The sequence below is a fragment of the Leptodactylus fuscus genome, chromosome 9 (assembly GCF_031893055.1).
Source record: "Leptodactylus fuscus isolate aLepFus1 chromosome 9, aLepFus1.hap2, whole genome shotgun sequence".
In the NCBI taxonomy this organism is placed as follows: Eukaryota; Metazoa; Chordata; class Amphibia; order Anura; family Leptodactylidae; genus Leptodactylus; species Leptodactylus fuscus.
The window spans coordinates 65,122,720-65,134,956 of NC_134273.1; positions in this window are offsets into that span (position 1 = coordinate 65,122,720).

Sequence of the window (12,237 nt, forward strand, 5' to 3'; positions counted from 1 at the left end):
AGCCTTAGGGGTCCCATAAGCACTGGCATCAGTATTGAGATTGCAGCTTCCATCTGGCCCATAAGCCAAGGAAACCCACAGATTATTACTTATTATTATTATTATTATTATTATTATTATTACTATTGATTCTCACCATTATTTTTATTGTAAAATGATATGATCCTAAAATAAATGTTAATTCAAAGTAACTTTTTTCAGCAAATTTTCTTTGATAATAATGCTAGTATAAATATTCACATATTGATTGGATTTCATTTCTGTTTTGTTTATTCACTTAACTTTTTTTTTTTTTACTTTCCACCATTTTGCCTAAAAGTTTTGCACAGTACTATACATCACAGACACAGTTACAACAGAAGGTAATACCTCTATAGATAACACCACTGCCTCATGAGAGGTCTAGAAGCCCCATCACTGTGAATGGAGCTCAGATTGTTGAACGCACTTGTGTTCCATTCACCTATAGGAGACATGTAGGGGGATTTTCTAGTTCCTGTTCTCCTGATGGCTAAGGGTGCCCGAGATTGGACTCCCGTCTATCTTACACTTAGCTCCTATCTTTAACAGAGGAGAGAAGAAGCTCAGTCAAGGTGACGGCCTCTATAACCACATACAGAAAAACTGAAAAAAAAACCCCATTACAATCATAAAATAAAAATAGATTAAGGTGTCGTTCACACTACTGTTGGTGACCATCAGTAGTGTGTGTTGCTAGTGTCCTTTACAAGATTTTAGCAACATACACTAGCAGAACTGTCACAAATCCATTAAAAATCTCCTCCCCTAGGGGCCCCAGTAACGTAGTATGAGATGCACAGGGCCTCCCGGAGGACAGAATGGGAAGCAGAGGCGGCCGTGAGCAGGAATGGGGATCAGTAAGTACCATATTTTTCGGACTATAAGACGCACTTTTTTTCCCCCAAATTTGGGGGGAAAAGAAGGGTGCGTCTTATAGGCCGAATGTGGCGCCTGGCATCCGCTGTAATAGAGAGGCGGAAGCCGGCAAGTGACAGACGCCATTACAGGTGCCGGGGCCTGAGACATCGCTGCCCTGCCCTGCATGAAGCAAGCGGCGGCGATGCTATTCCGCTCCTCCGTCCCCCCGCCGCTGGCTTCATGCAGGGCAGGGCAGCGATGTCTCAGGCCCCGGCGTCTATCCCTCCCCGGCATCCGCCTCTCTAGTACAGCGGATGCCGGGTCAGTATCCGTGGCCCCTTCTCCCCCGGGGCCGGTCCCCACCGGCCACGTACCTGTAAAGCTGCAGGCCGGCTCCTGCGCGGCGATATCGCAGGAGCCGACCTGTTCGGGTGACAGCCGGGAGCCTAATGAGGCTCCCAGGCCTGTCACGGCTATATTAGTATTGCGGCTGGGTCTATGACCAGCCGTAATACTAATAGACAGAATGTCCCATAGACGGCAATACAGTTGTATTGCCGTCTATGGGACTTGCGATCAAGTGACCGCAGGCTCAAGCCCCAGGGGGGGGGGGAATAAAATAGTAAAAAAAAAAAAAAAAGCTTTAAAAATATGAAATAAATAAAAGTTCTAAATCACCTCCTGTCCCTAGAATATATATATAAAAGTAGAAAATCATATATCATAAACCACCGGGTTTTTTTTTTTCAATAAAAGGTGATCTAAGCAATATATAGTCCCCAAAATGGTATAACTAAAAAGTACTTCTGGCCCCGGAAAAAAAAAAAACACTCTATGCATCCCCGTACAGCTGCAGGGTCACCTGTCAATGTGGCCTTGCAGCTGTTGCAAAACTACAACTCCCATATATTAAATATTTTACCAGTTTTTGCTTCAAAATTTTTTTTCCCTATTTTCCTCCTCTAAAACCTAGGTGCGTCTTATAGTCCGAAAAATACGGTATATATATATTCTGCTTACAGATAGGACTGCATGTTCTGATAAGATTCCATGGGCATGAACATTAGAGGCTACATGTATTCCTAAGCTAATATTACACACTGTCTTAAGAACACTCTGTATTGTCAAAGATAACATTTCTCTGTTTCAGAAGCTGGAAATGTATAAAGAAGAAAGTAAAGTGGATAAAGCTAGCTATAAATAGATATTGCACTATATTCTGCTACAGTCAATAATAAACCTAGGATTCGGTAGAAGATTTATATTTCAAAGGAACAAAAAAACAAAGGATGTACCAAAACCAGTAGTGAACTTGCTTACAGCTAAGAATCAGACGTGAACTATTACAGTTCTATAGTTGGTGCCTTACAGATCATTCCAGACAGTATTTTTTATTGGAAACTAGCAAAATGAAATTTTCAAACTTACAATTCAGTATTTGTCAGCATTTTTTAAATAAATTCCAAAATAAATTGAAAAATGAGGTTAGTCAAAGTATTGAACCTACCAGACTAGTGCGAGACAGAACCTCCTGTGCCTGTTTGGTAGATGTTATCACTAGGGTTGAGCATTCAGGATCGGAAAAGATCGGAGTGATTGAGTAATTTTCGCAATCGGAATTCCGATCCCAATCTTTTCCGGCGGGATCGAGGTCGGAAGTTATCTCAAGATCGGCTCAACGTTATTCATGTATATATCATTAATAGAGCTGAGCGATCGGGATTGGGAAAGATCGGATCCCGATCGGCGATCGAGCAAATTAGATGATCGTGATTGGCTGGAAAATGATCGGAAATCGGATTTTAAAAACGATCCTGAAATCTCAAGATCGGCTCAACCCTAGTTATCCCCGATTCCTTCTTGCACATTTGTAGAATGAAGCAAGTGGACGGCAATATTCATTAGTTTCAAAGATTCTCAATTGGATTGGGATCTGGACTTGGACATAGTGAACTTTTTGTTTTTTCATTCAGTCCTTGTTGCTTTGGCCTAGTGCTTAAAATTACTGTCTTGCTGAAACATGACCTTTTCTCCAAGCGTAAGATTTACAGTAGGTTGTCTTGTAGTATCACCCTATATTTTGCACCAGACATCCTTTAAAGTAGAACTCCTACAAACATTTTTCTTCTCTGTCCTAATAGTACATGATGTACATTGTAGTGATGGTAATCTCCTTAATGGAGGCTGTATTAGTGGGCTATCCACTTCCTAATGGTCCTCAGCTATGTCATGTGACCAGAAATCAGACTCTCCAACTGACAGCTTTTTATATATGGATAGGAAGTCTGTTTCTTCATTCATTCAATTCATTCCTATGAAGCTCACATTGAGGCTCTTAAAGGGATAAATTAAGAAATTGACTTCCTGTCCACACATGAGAAGCCTTGTTAATTGGAATCAAAGCAAATCAAACAAGCTTTATTGGCACGTCTGAATAGATATTTGGCATTGCCAAAGCTAGTAAAGTGGGGGGAGGGAGTTGGATTTGGGTGGGTGAATGGTAGGTATGGGGGGTGGGGTGGGGGGGGGGTGGTTTGGGGTATAACAGTCCGTGGAGTCTCGTCTTCCTCTTAGTTGGTGACCGCTATATGGGGATCTTAGTGCTAGTCAAATGACATAGCCAAGGACCAGAAAAGAATTGATAACTTACAGATACAGCCAACATTAAAGGGGTTGTCCAGGATACAGTTTTACACAAGGGGGCCAGGGAAGGTAGAAAAAAAATAAAACCTACTCACCTTCGGTCCTGCTGTTCCCAGTATTGCTTGTTCTGGCGGAAGTCCTCTCTGCACATAACCACTGAGGCACGGAGGAAAGGACAAGGGACGTCACAGGAGATGTACGTAAGTGACATCCTGGTTCGTTTGCTTAGGCCACTGAGACCAATCACATGGGGTGAGGAAGAAGTACTGAACCAGACAGTGGCGGGGGACACCAGAGCACCTTACCCCCGGTATCCTCGCTTAAAACTGTACACCCCCTTTAAGAAGATTACACTCACTAAAATTTATATCATGGACCTTTCTAATGGGACAGAAAATACATTGTTTTGTGTGAGTTCTCTTTTAATTTTAAGAAGATATCTAAATCCCCAATATCACCACAGCATACTGCTGCCACCCTTGACCTCACTGTTGCGATTAGTACCAGTTTACATCTTAATCAGGCAATGCACATTAAATATAAAGATGTAGCGCTGTTTAACTTGACTTTCTGCGATGTTGATATTGTTCGCTGTAACTAACCGCACCAATATCTCTGGGGAACATACCTGCACTACTGACAGCGTGCTGAATTTAGCGTATGGTTATCTTTTACAGTGGTTTTTGTCAAATTGTAGAGGACATGAAAGGGCCTTTATAGACTAAGGCCCCATGTAGCGTGCTGCAACCTAAAAGCGCGTTTTTCTCCCCATACACATATACACATCTGTCACAATTCCATTTAGTTTTTGCAGATGCATATATAGGCCCTTACTAGAAATTAAATTACTATACACTAACCTGATAGCTACTATACCAAAGAGCAAGTAAGCACAACTTTGCCAACAATTTATGCTGAGTTGAAAGGGGTTATCCATTTTTATATACAGTGGGGAAAACAGTATTTGGTCAGCCACCAATTGTGCAAGTTCTCCCTCTTAAAAAGATGAGGTCGGCCTGTAACTGACATCATAGGTAGACCTCAAGTATGATAGACAAAATGAGAAAAACAAACGGAAAATCACTTTGTCTGATTTGGAAAGAATTTGCAAATTATGGTGGAAAATAAGTATTTGGTCAATAACAAAATTTCATCTCAATACATTGTGCTATCTCCTTTGTTGGCAATAACAGAGGTCAAATGTTTTCTGTAAGTCTTCACAAGGTTGGCACACACTGTTGTTGGTATGTTGGCCCATTCCTCCATGCAGATCTCCTCTAGAGCAGTGATGTTTTGGGGCTGTCGCTGGGCAACACGGACTTTCAACTCCCTCCAAAGGTTTTCTATAGGGTTGAGATCTGGAGACTGGCTAGGCCACTCCAGGACCTTGAAATGCTTCTTACAAAGCCACTCCTTTGTTGCCCTGGCGGTGTGCTGGGGATTATTGTCATACTCGAAGACCCAGCCACATTTCATCTTCAATGCCCTTGCTGATGGAAGGAGGTTTGCACTCAAAATCTCACGATACATGGCCCCATTCATTCTTTCATGTACCCGGATCAGTCGTCCTGGCCCCTTTACAGAGAAACAGCCCCAAAGCATGATGTTTCCACCTCCATGCTTTACAGTAGGTATGGTGTTCTTTGGATGCAATTCAGCATTCTTTCTCCTCCAAACACGAAAAGTGGTGTTTCTACCAAACAGTTCTACTTTGGTTTCATGACCATATGTCTTCTCTTCTGGATCATCCAAATGCTCTCTAGCAAACTTCAGACGGGCCCGGACATGTACTGGCTTAAGCAGTGGGACACGTCTGGCACTGCAGGATCTGAGTCCCTGGCGGCGTAGTGTGTTACTGATGGTAGGCTTTGTTACATTGGTCCCAGCTCTCTGCAGTTCATTCACTAGGTCCCCCCGCTTTGTTCTGGGATTTTTGCAAACCATTCTTGTGATCATTTTGACCTCACGGGGTGAGATCTTACATGGAACCCCAGATCGAGGGAGATTATCAGTGGTCTTGTATGTCTTCCATTTTCTAATTATTGCTCCCACAGTTGCTTGCCTATTGCAGATTCAGTCTTCCCAGCCTGGTGCAGGGCTGCATATTTGTTCTCGGTGTCCTTTGACAGCTCTTTGGTCTTCGCCATAGTGGAGTTTGGAGTCTGACTGTTTGAGGGTGTGCACAGGTGTCTTTTTATACTGATAACAAGTTCAGACAGGAGCCATTACTACAGGTAATGAGTGGAGGAGAGAGGAGACTCTTACAGAAGAAGTTACAGGTCTGTGAGAGCCGGAAATCTTACTTGTTTGTAGGTGACCAAATACTTATTTTCCACCATAATTTGCAAATAAATTCTTTCCAGATCAGACAATGTGATTTCCTGGATTTGTTTTCTCATTTTGTCTCTCCTAGTTGAGGTCTACCTATGATGTCTATTACAGGCCGATTTCATCTTTTTAAGTGGGAGAACTTGCACAATTGGTGGCTGACTCCCTCGGCAGGGAGGTTGTTCCAAACATCTTGGGAAACTAAGCACAGATCTTGTGCATAAGGAGAAGGTGAGCTATAAAGCCTGAAAGTCACAAGTTCCAAACATTGTTACCCTCTTGCTTGTCATTGTATTTTAATATTGAGTGAAAGCTGAGGTGCCCTTTAAACCAACACTTTTATGAAAAATATCTGAAACAACTCGTGTCAGTCAATTTTCAGAAGTAATCCCAGCAAATTCGGGCATGCACAGATCCGAAAAGAGGTTATGGGGTACAAAACCCCACCCAAAAGGGAGAAGCCCCACTCAGTTTTTGTGAAGACTTAATTGTCTTTATAGTAACCAATGTATGAGCTTGTTGGTATAACCGCAATGGTGCCATCTTTTAGTAATGTGCTGGTTTTCTACTAGTTTCAAAAAACAACCATGCTGAGTTTTCAGGGGAAAAAAAAGAAACAGAAAATGAGAGACAGTTTTTTATTGCTCAGCAGTTTCGCAAAAGTACTGACAGCACATCACTGCTCCTAGAAGAGCTTCTTTGAGCCACAGCCAGAAGTGCTCGAATCGGAAGAAGAGTAAGGGGCGGTTCACACTTGCGCCCAGTGTCCGGTTTGTGCATTCCGGCGGGTTTCCGTCTTCAGCTCTGGTGAAACTGGACAGGGGACGGAAACCCGACGGTCAGTTTTAAAACCCATTCACTTGAATGGGTTTTTAAAGGTGACCGCCGGTGTCCACCTGCGGCCTGTCTGTGGGGAAACCGTTCTTTTTAGCCGGACACAAACTCTTGCATGTCTGACTTTGTGTCCGGCCAAAAAAAACTGGTTTCCCCGCGAACAGGCCGCAGGTGGACACTGGAGGTCACCATTACAAACCCATTCATATGAATGGGCTTTAAAACTGACCGTCGGGTTTCCGTCCCCTGTCCAGTTTCGCCGGGGCTAAAGGGGATTAACATGTGACAGATTTTAGGACAGTATAACCTGTATTTTACTGATTTAATCCAGAATTTGCAAATCTTTCTTATACACCAAAAATCTGCATGTAACACATACAGAATGGGCTCATAAATATCAGTGGGTGCAAAAAAAGCCTAATTTATGGATTTCTGGGATTGACCATGTGACTATCTATATATATAGTGGTAGTAAAGTAAAATGCTGTATGCCAAATTTCATTACGCACAGGTTTGGTGGATGTGTTCAGTTTTGTGGTAGACAGAATGGATAGCTTAAAGGGGTTGTCCAGGTCCTGAAGGTAATTGGTACTGATGACTTGTACAAAGGATCAGATTGGTTAGTGTCCTAGAAGTTCACCCCGCACCCATTCACTTGAATAGGAGCAGAGCCGCTTTTGGTTTTAGTATATAACTTCCATTGGCGAAAACACCTTATTAGGGCAAGGTCCAGGGTCCATTCTTTGGATAGGTCACCAGCATCAATTATCGTCGTACCCTGAACAACCCCTTTAACTCTATTTTTCTTCTTATCCCCACAGACAAAAATAATGCTTTACCTGTCGTGAATTCCTTTGTCAAGCAGTTTGTCCAGCGTTTAGTACAAACATCAAAACTTGTTGGTCATAAAACATAAATCCCTGGCACCAAACTCTATAGCAATCCTTTAGTTATTTGCGGTTTTTTTTTTTTTTTATCAAACCACCTGCACAAGCCTCAGTATTCTAATCATTTCTATTCTATTAGTGCCCTCTAGTGGTAAAACAAATGTTTCACAGCTTCTTAGGTGACAGCAGCCTGTTATCTCTCTATATTAAAAAAAATGGATTTCTGTCTGTCTGTCTGTTCTTTATGAACGACCAAACGACTAGACCGATCTTCACCAAATTTGTCACACAGATACTTCAGGTGTCCAGGAAGGTTTAAGAGGAGACCTCAACTCGCTCAGACGTACCGTTCCGGAGATACAGCTTTCCAAAAACACTGACCCCCATTAGCCAATACAAACCTGCAAGTCTTTCACTCATATTCCAACTGCTATACACAGTCACTCCACATGTACAATCCAACATTGATATCCAAACTGAGATAAATGCATCAGAGGATTAGATACACAGGTCAGCACACAGTATCACACGCCAGAGGATTAGATATGTGCGTCTGCACAAAGTACCACACGCCAGAGGATTAGAAACGCGCCATTACACAGAGTACCACACATCAAAGCTTTACTCAAGGTTTCCACAGCAACCCAGTCATTTTTCTTCACTGCTGTATGTCTGTTTTAATGGGGCAGGGCACTGTGGATGACACTGTTACACAAGGTCACATTCACATAGCTTTACTCCAGGTATCCATAACAATCAATTGCAGAATTTTCACTGATATTCAAAATGAGATACACATGAAGCTTATGGACATACACACAAATGACATACAAAATACACCAGTGCAAAACTGGACAATTCTTATGGGGCTACTACAAAACAAAAAATGAAATTTACCCATGCAAAGTCGGGTCCTCCTGCTAGTATTATATATATTGGGCAGTTTGTTAACCCCTTCCCGACATGCGCCGTAATAGTACGGCGCGTGTCGGGTCTGTAACTATGGCGACCGCCCGGGAGCCGGGCGGCCGTCATAGCCGCCGGGTGTCTACTGCTTTAAGCAGTAGACAACCGGCTCTAATGCCTCCGATCGGTCCCCGGACCGATCGGAGGCATTAACCCCTCCGGCGCTGCTGTCAAAGGCGCCGGAGGCGCCATTTTCCCGGCGGCGCATGGGCGCCGCCATTTTGGCAGGGATCACCGGCTCCTGGAGCATGCTCCAGGGCCGACCCCCCGTTGCCATGACAGCCGGGAGCCTTGTTAAGGCTCCCAGCCGGTCTGCAAATTCTCTCTTTTGCAGGCTGGTGTATACAGCCTGCAAAAGAGATGATGATTTTTTGCAATGCATTGCAATGCATTAGCATTGTAATGCATTGCATTAGTGATCAGACCCCCTGGGGTTCAACACCCCTAGGGGATCTAATAAATGCAAAAAAAAAATTAAAAAAAAAGTAAAAAAAAATATAAAAAAATATAAAAAGTATTAAAAGTTCAAATCACCCCCCTCTCCCTAGAACAAATATAAAAGTAGTTAAAAACTGTGAAACACATACATGTTAGGTATCCCCGAATCCGAAATCGCCCGCTCTACAAATCTATAAAAATATTTTTCCTGTTCGGTAAACGCCGTAGCAGGAAAAATAGTCAAAAGTGCCAAACGGCCGTTTTTTCACTCTTTTAATTCTGATAAAAATTTGAATAAAAAGTGATCAAAGCAATAACATTTCCCGAAAATGGTAGAACTAAAAAGTACACCCGGCCCCGCAAAAAAAGACGCCCTATACATCCCCGTACACCTATGTATAAAAAAGTTACGGCCGTTGGAATATGGCGACTTTTAGAAAAAAAAAATTTTAACACCGTTTTGGAATTTTTTTTAGGGGTCAAAATGTAAATAAAACCATATAAATTTGGTATCCCTGGAACCGTACCGAAACACAGAATATAGGGGACATGTCATTTTGGCTGCACAGTGAACGCCGTAAAACCAAAGCCCGTAAGAAAGTCGCAGAAATGCATTTTTTCTTCAAATCCACCCCATTCTGAATTTTTTTCCTGCTTCCCAGTACATTATATAGAATAATTAATGGTGGCATCATGAAGAAAAAATTGTCCCGCAAAAATTAAGACCTCATATGGCTCTGGGAGAGGAGAAATAAAAAAGTTATGGGGTTTAGAAGGAGGGGAGTCAAAAACGAAAAACGAAAATCAAAAAATGCCATCGGCGGGAAGGGGTTAAACATTTTACCCAATTTATTATATGTGTAATAGGATGCATGAGATGCTGTACATCTAAATGTAGCGCCGTAAGTGTACTGTGCAGTGTACCACTCTTCCATGAGTTGGCAGGCAAAAGGGGATTCATCTGCTCCTCTGTGGGCCAGTATGAGCCTTGGGTACATAGCACAAAAGCCATACAACCTAGTGATTAGCTATTGCAGTCACAGAAAGGAGCCAATATTTTTAATAAAGTAAATTGCAAAATGTATTAAGGACCAAAAACTTCCAGAAAATCCAACGTTGTCCGAAAGTTTAGTTACACTTTTAACGGTCCCATAGAACTGAATGAAGCACCAAAGTGCGTTCTCCAGGTAGAGATCCAGCAGTCAGATTCCCATTGCCCTAATGGTTATCTCCTATAACTTGTAGTTACGGTATCAGAATATCAACCCAGTTTAGCCAAGGCACACAGGGCAGAAATAATGGAAACTGAGTAGCTTGTTTTCCTGATAGTCGCTGCCACCAAAAGGTAAATCGGCAGCATATATTGACATGCTGAAGGCTTCAGTCACGACATGTCGATGAAATTTTGTAAGTTTTCAACCACTATGCTTGCAGTGCTGCTGGCGACTAACCTGCTGCATGTGCGCCACGTGACCCCAGCCTTATAGGAGCTGTACGAACTTTAGAAGTTCTCTCTTATTGATAGGGTAGGGGATAATTTCATGATAGGTGGGGGTCTTACTGCTCCTGAGAGGGGGCTGTCACGCCATTTATTTGATATAGGAGTGCCGGGAATAGCCACGCTACATGTTTTGCTTGCTGTTCATTAGGATGGTCAGGATCATGGGGACCCCCACCAATCATTTAGTAATCCCCTACCCTATTAGCAGGAGATAATTTCTAATGCAGTGGCGTAACTACCGCTGTAGCAGCAGAGGCAACTGCCACAGGGCCAGGGACATTAGGGGCCCGGTGACAGCCGCTACCACTGCTATCATTATACTCGAGGGTCTTTTCGGACCCCCGAGTATAATGATCAGTGGCCCGGGAGTGGTAAGAAACCACGATCTGGGCAGGCTTCGACCTAGTCATCTGACGTCTCATGACCCCGGCCTGCATCCCGGGTCATGCGATGTCTGACGTCATTGCAGATGGACTACTTTGGAGGCCGACACCGCAGGAGATGGGAGTAACAGAGGTTTTTTTTTTATGTTTTTCTCCCCCTGGGTCTCCGATTATTATACTCTGGGGTCTGACAAGACCCTGGAGTATAATAATTGTTTATGGGTGTCCACAGTGGGACATAATACTGTGTGCAGGGGACACTATGGGGGATAATACTGTGTGCAGGGGCCACTATGGGGTACAATACTGTGTGCAGGGGCCACTATGGAGGATAATATTTGTGTGGAGGGGCCACTATTGGGGAAAATACTGTGTGCAGGGGCCACTATGGGTTATAATACTATGTGCAGGGGCCACTATGGGGTACAGTACTGTGTGCAGGGGCCACTATGGGTTATAATACTGTGTGCAGGGGCCACTATGGGGTACAATACTGTGTTCAGGGGCCACTATGGGGGATAATTTCCAAAAGAGCACGTAGACATGGGTGGCACTACTCACACAGAGATATACATCTGCACGGGAGACAAAGAAACGCTAAATGTGGTGGTGCTCTAAGTCCAGAACAAAGTAGCATATGAAAAAATAAATAGAAAAAATTGCTTGGCACTCACCAACAGTAGCGTAAAAAATTGAAACTTTATTGAAGAATGTCCATACAAAGTTTTAAAAGCGGGAGGAGGCACGCTCAGCAACCGGGCGACAGCTGTTTCGTATACAAAATATACTTTTTCAAGCTCGTACGAGCTTGAAAAAGTATATTTTGTATACTAAACAGCTGTCGCCCGGTTGCTGAGCGTGCCTCCTCCCGCTTTTAAAACTTTGTATGGACATTCTTCAATAAAGTTTCAATTTTTTACGCTACTGTTGGTGAGTGCCAAGCAATTTTTTCTATTTATTTTTTTACTATGGGGGATAATACTGTGTGCAGGGGCCACTATGGGGCATAATACTGTGTGCAGGAATGCGTAGGAGGGTGTCGGTCGAGATCTTCAGCGTCGGTCGGGCATGTCAAAAGTTCGCCACGCGGCCCCACCATTCCTAGTTATGCCACTGTTCTAATGTACCACTCTGTGTGTTTCCAGCTTCAGGCTCTGATAATTGGACAGGTTTAGAATAGTCAATAATGGGGCTGCAAAGAAAACTGCTCTTTACAATCCCACTCCATTCTTTTCCTCTATTCCACCGTTTTTTGTTTGTTTTGTAAGCATAAAGACACGCCACCTAGTGGCCAGCGTCAGAAAAGCAGTTTCTCGTCAGTTTCCTACGCCCCATCACTACACCCTCATCCCTTATAAATGTAGTGCAATAACCTACA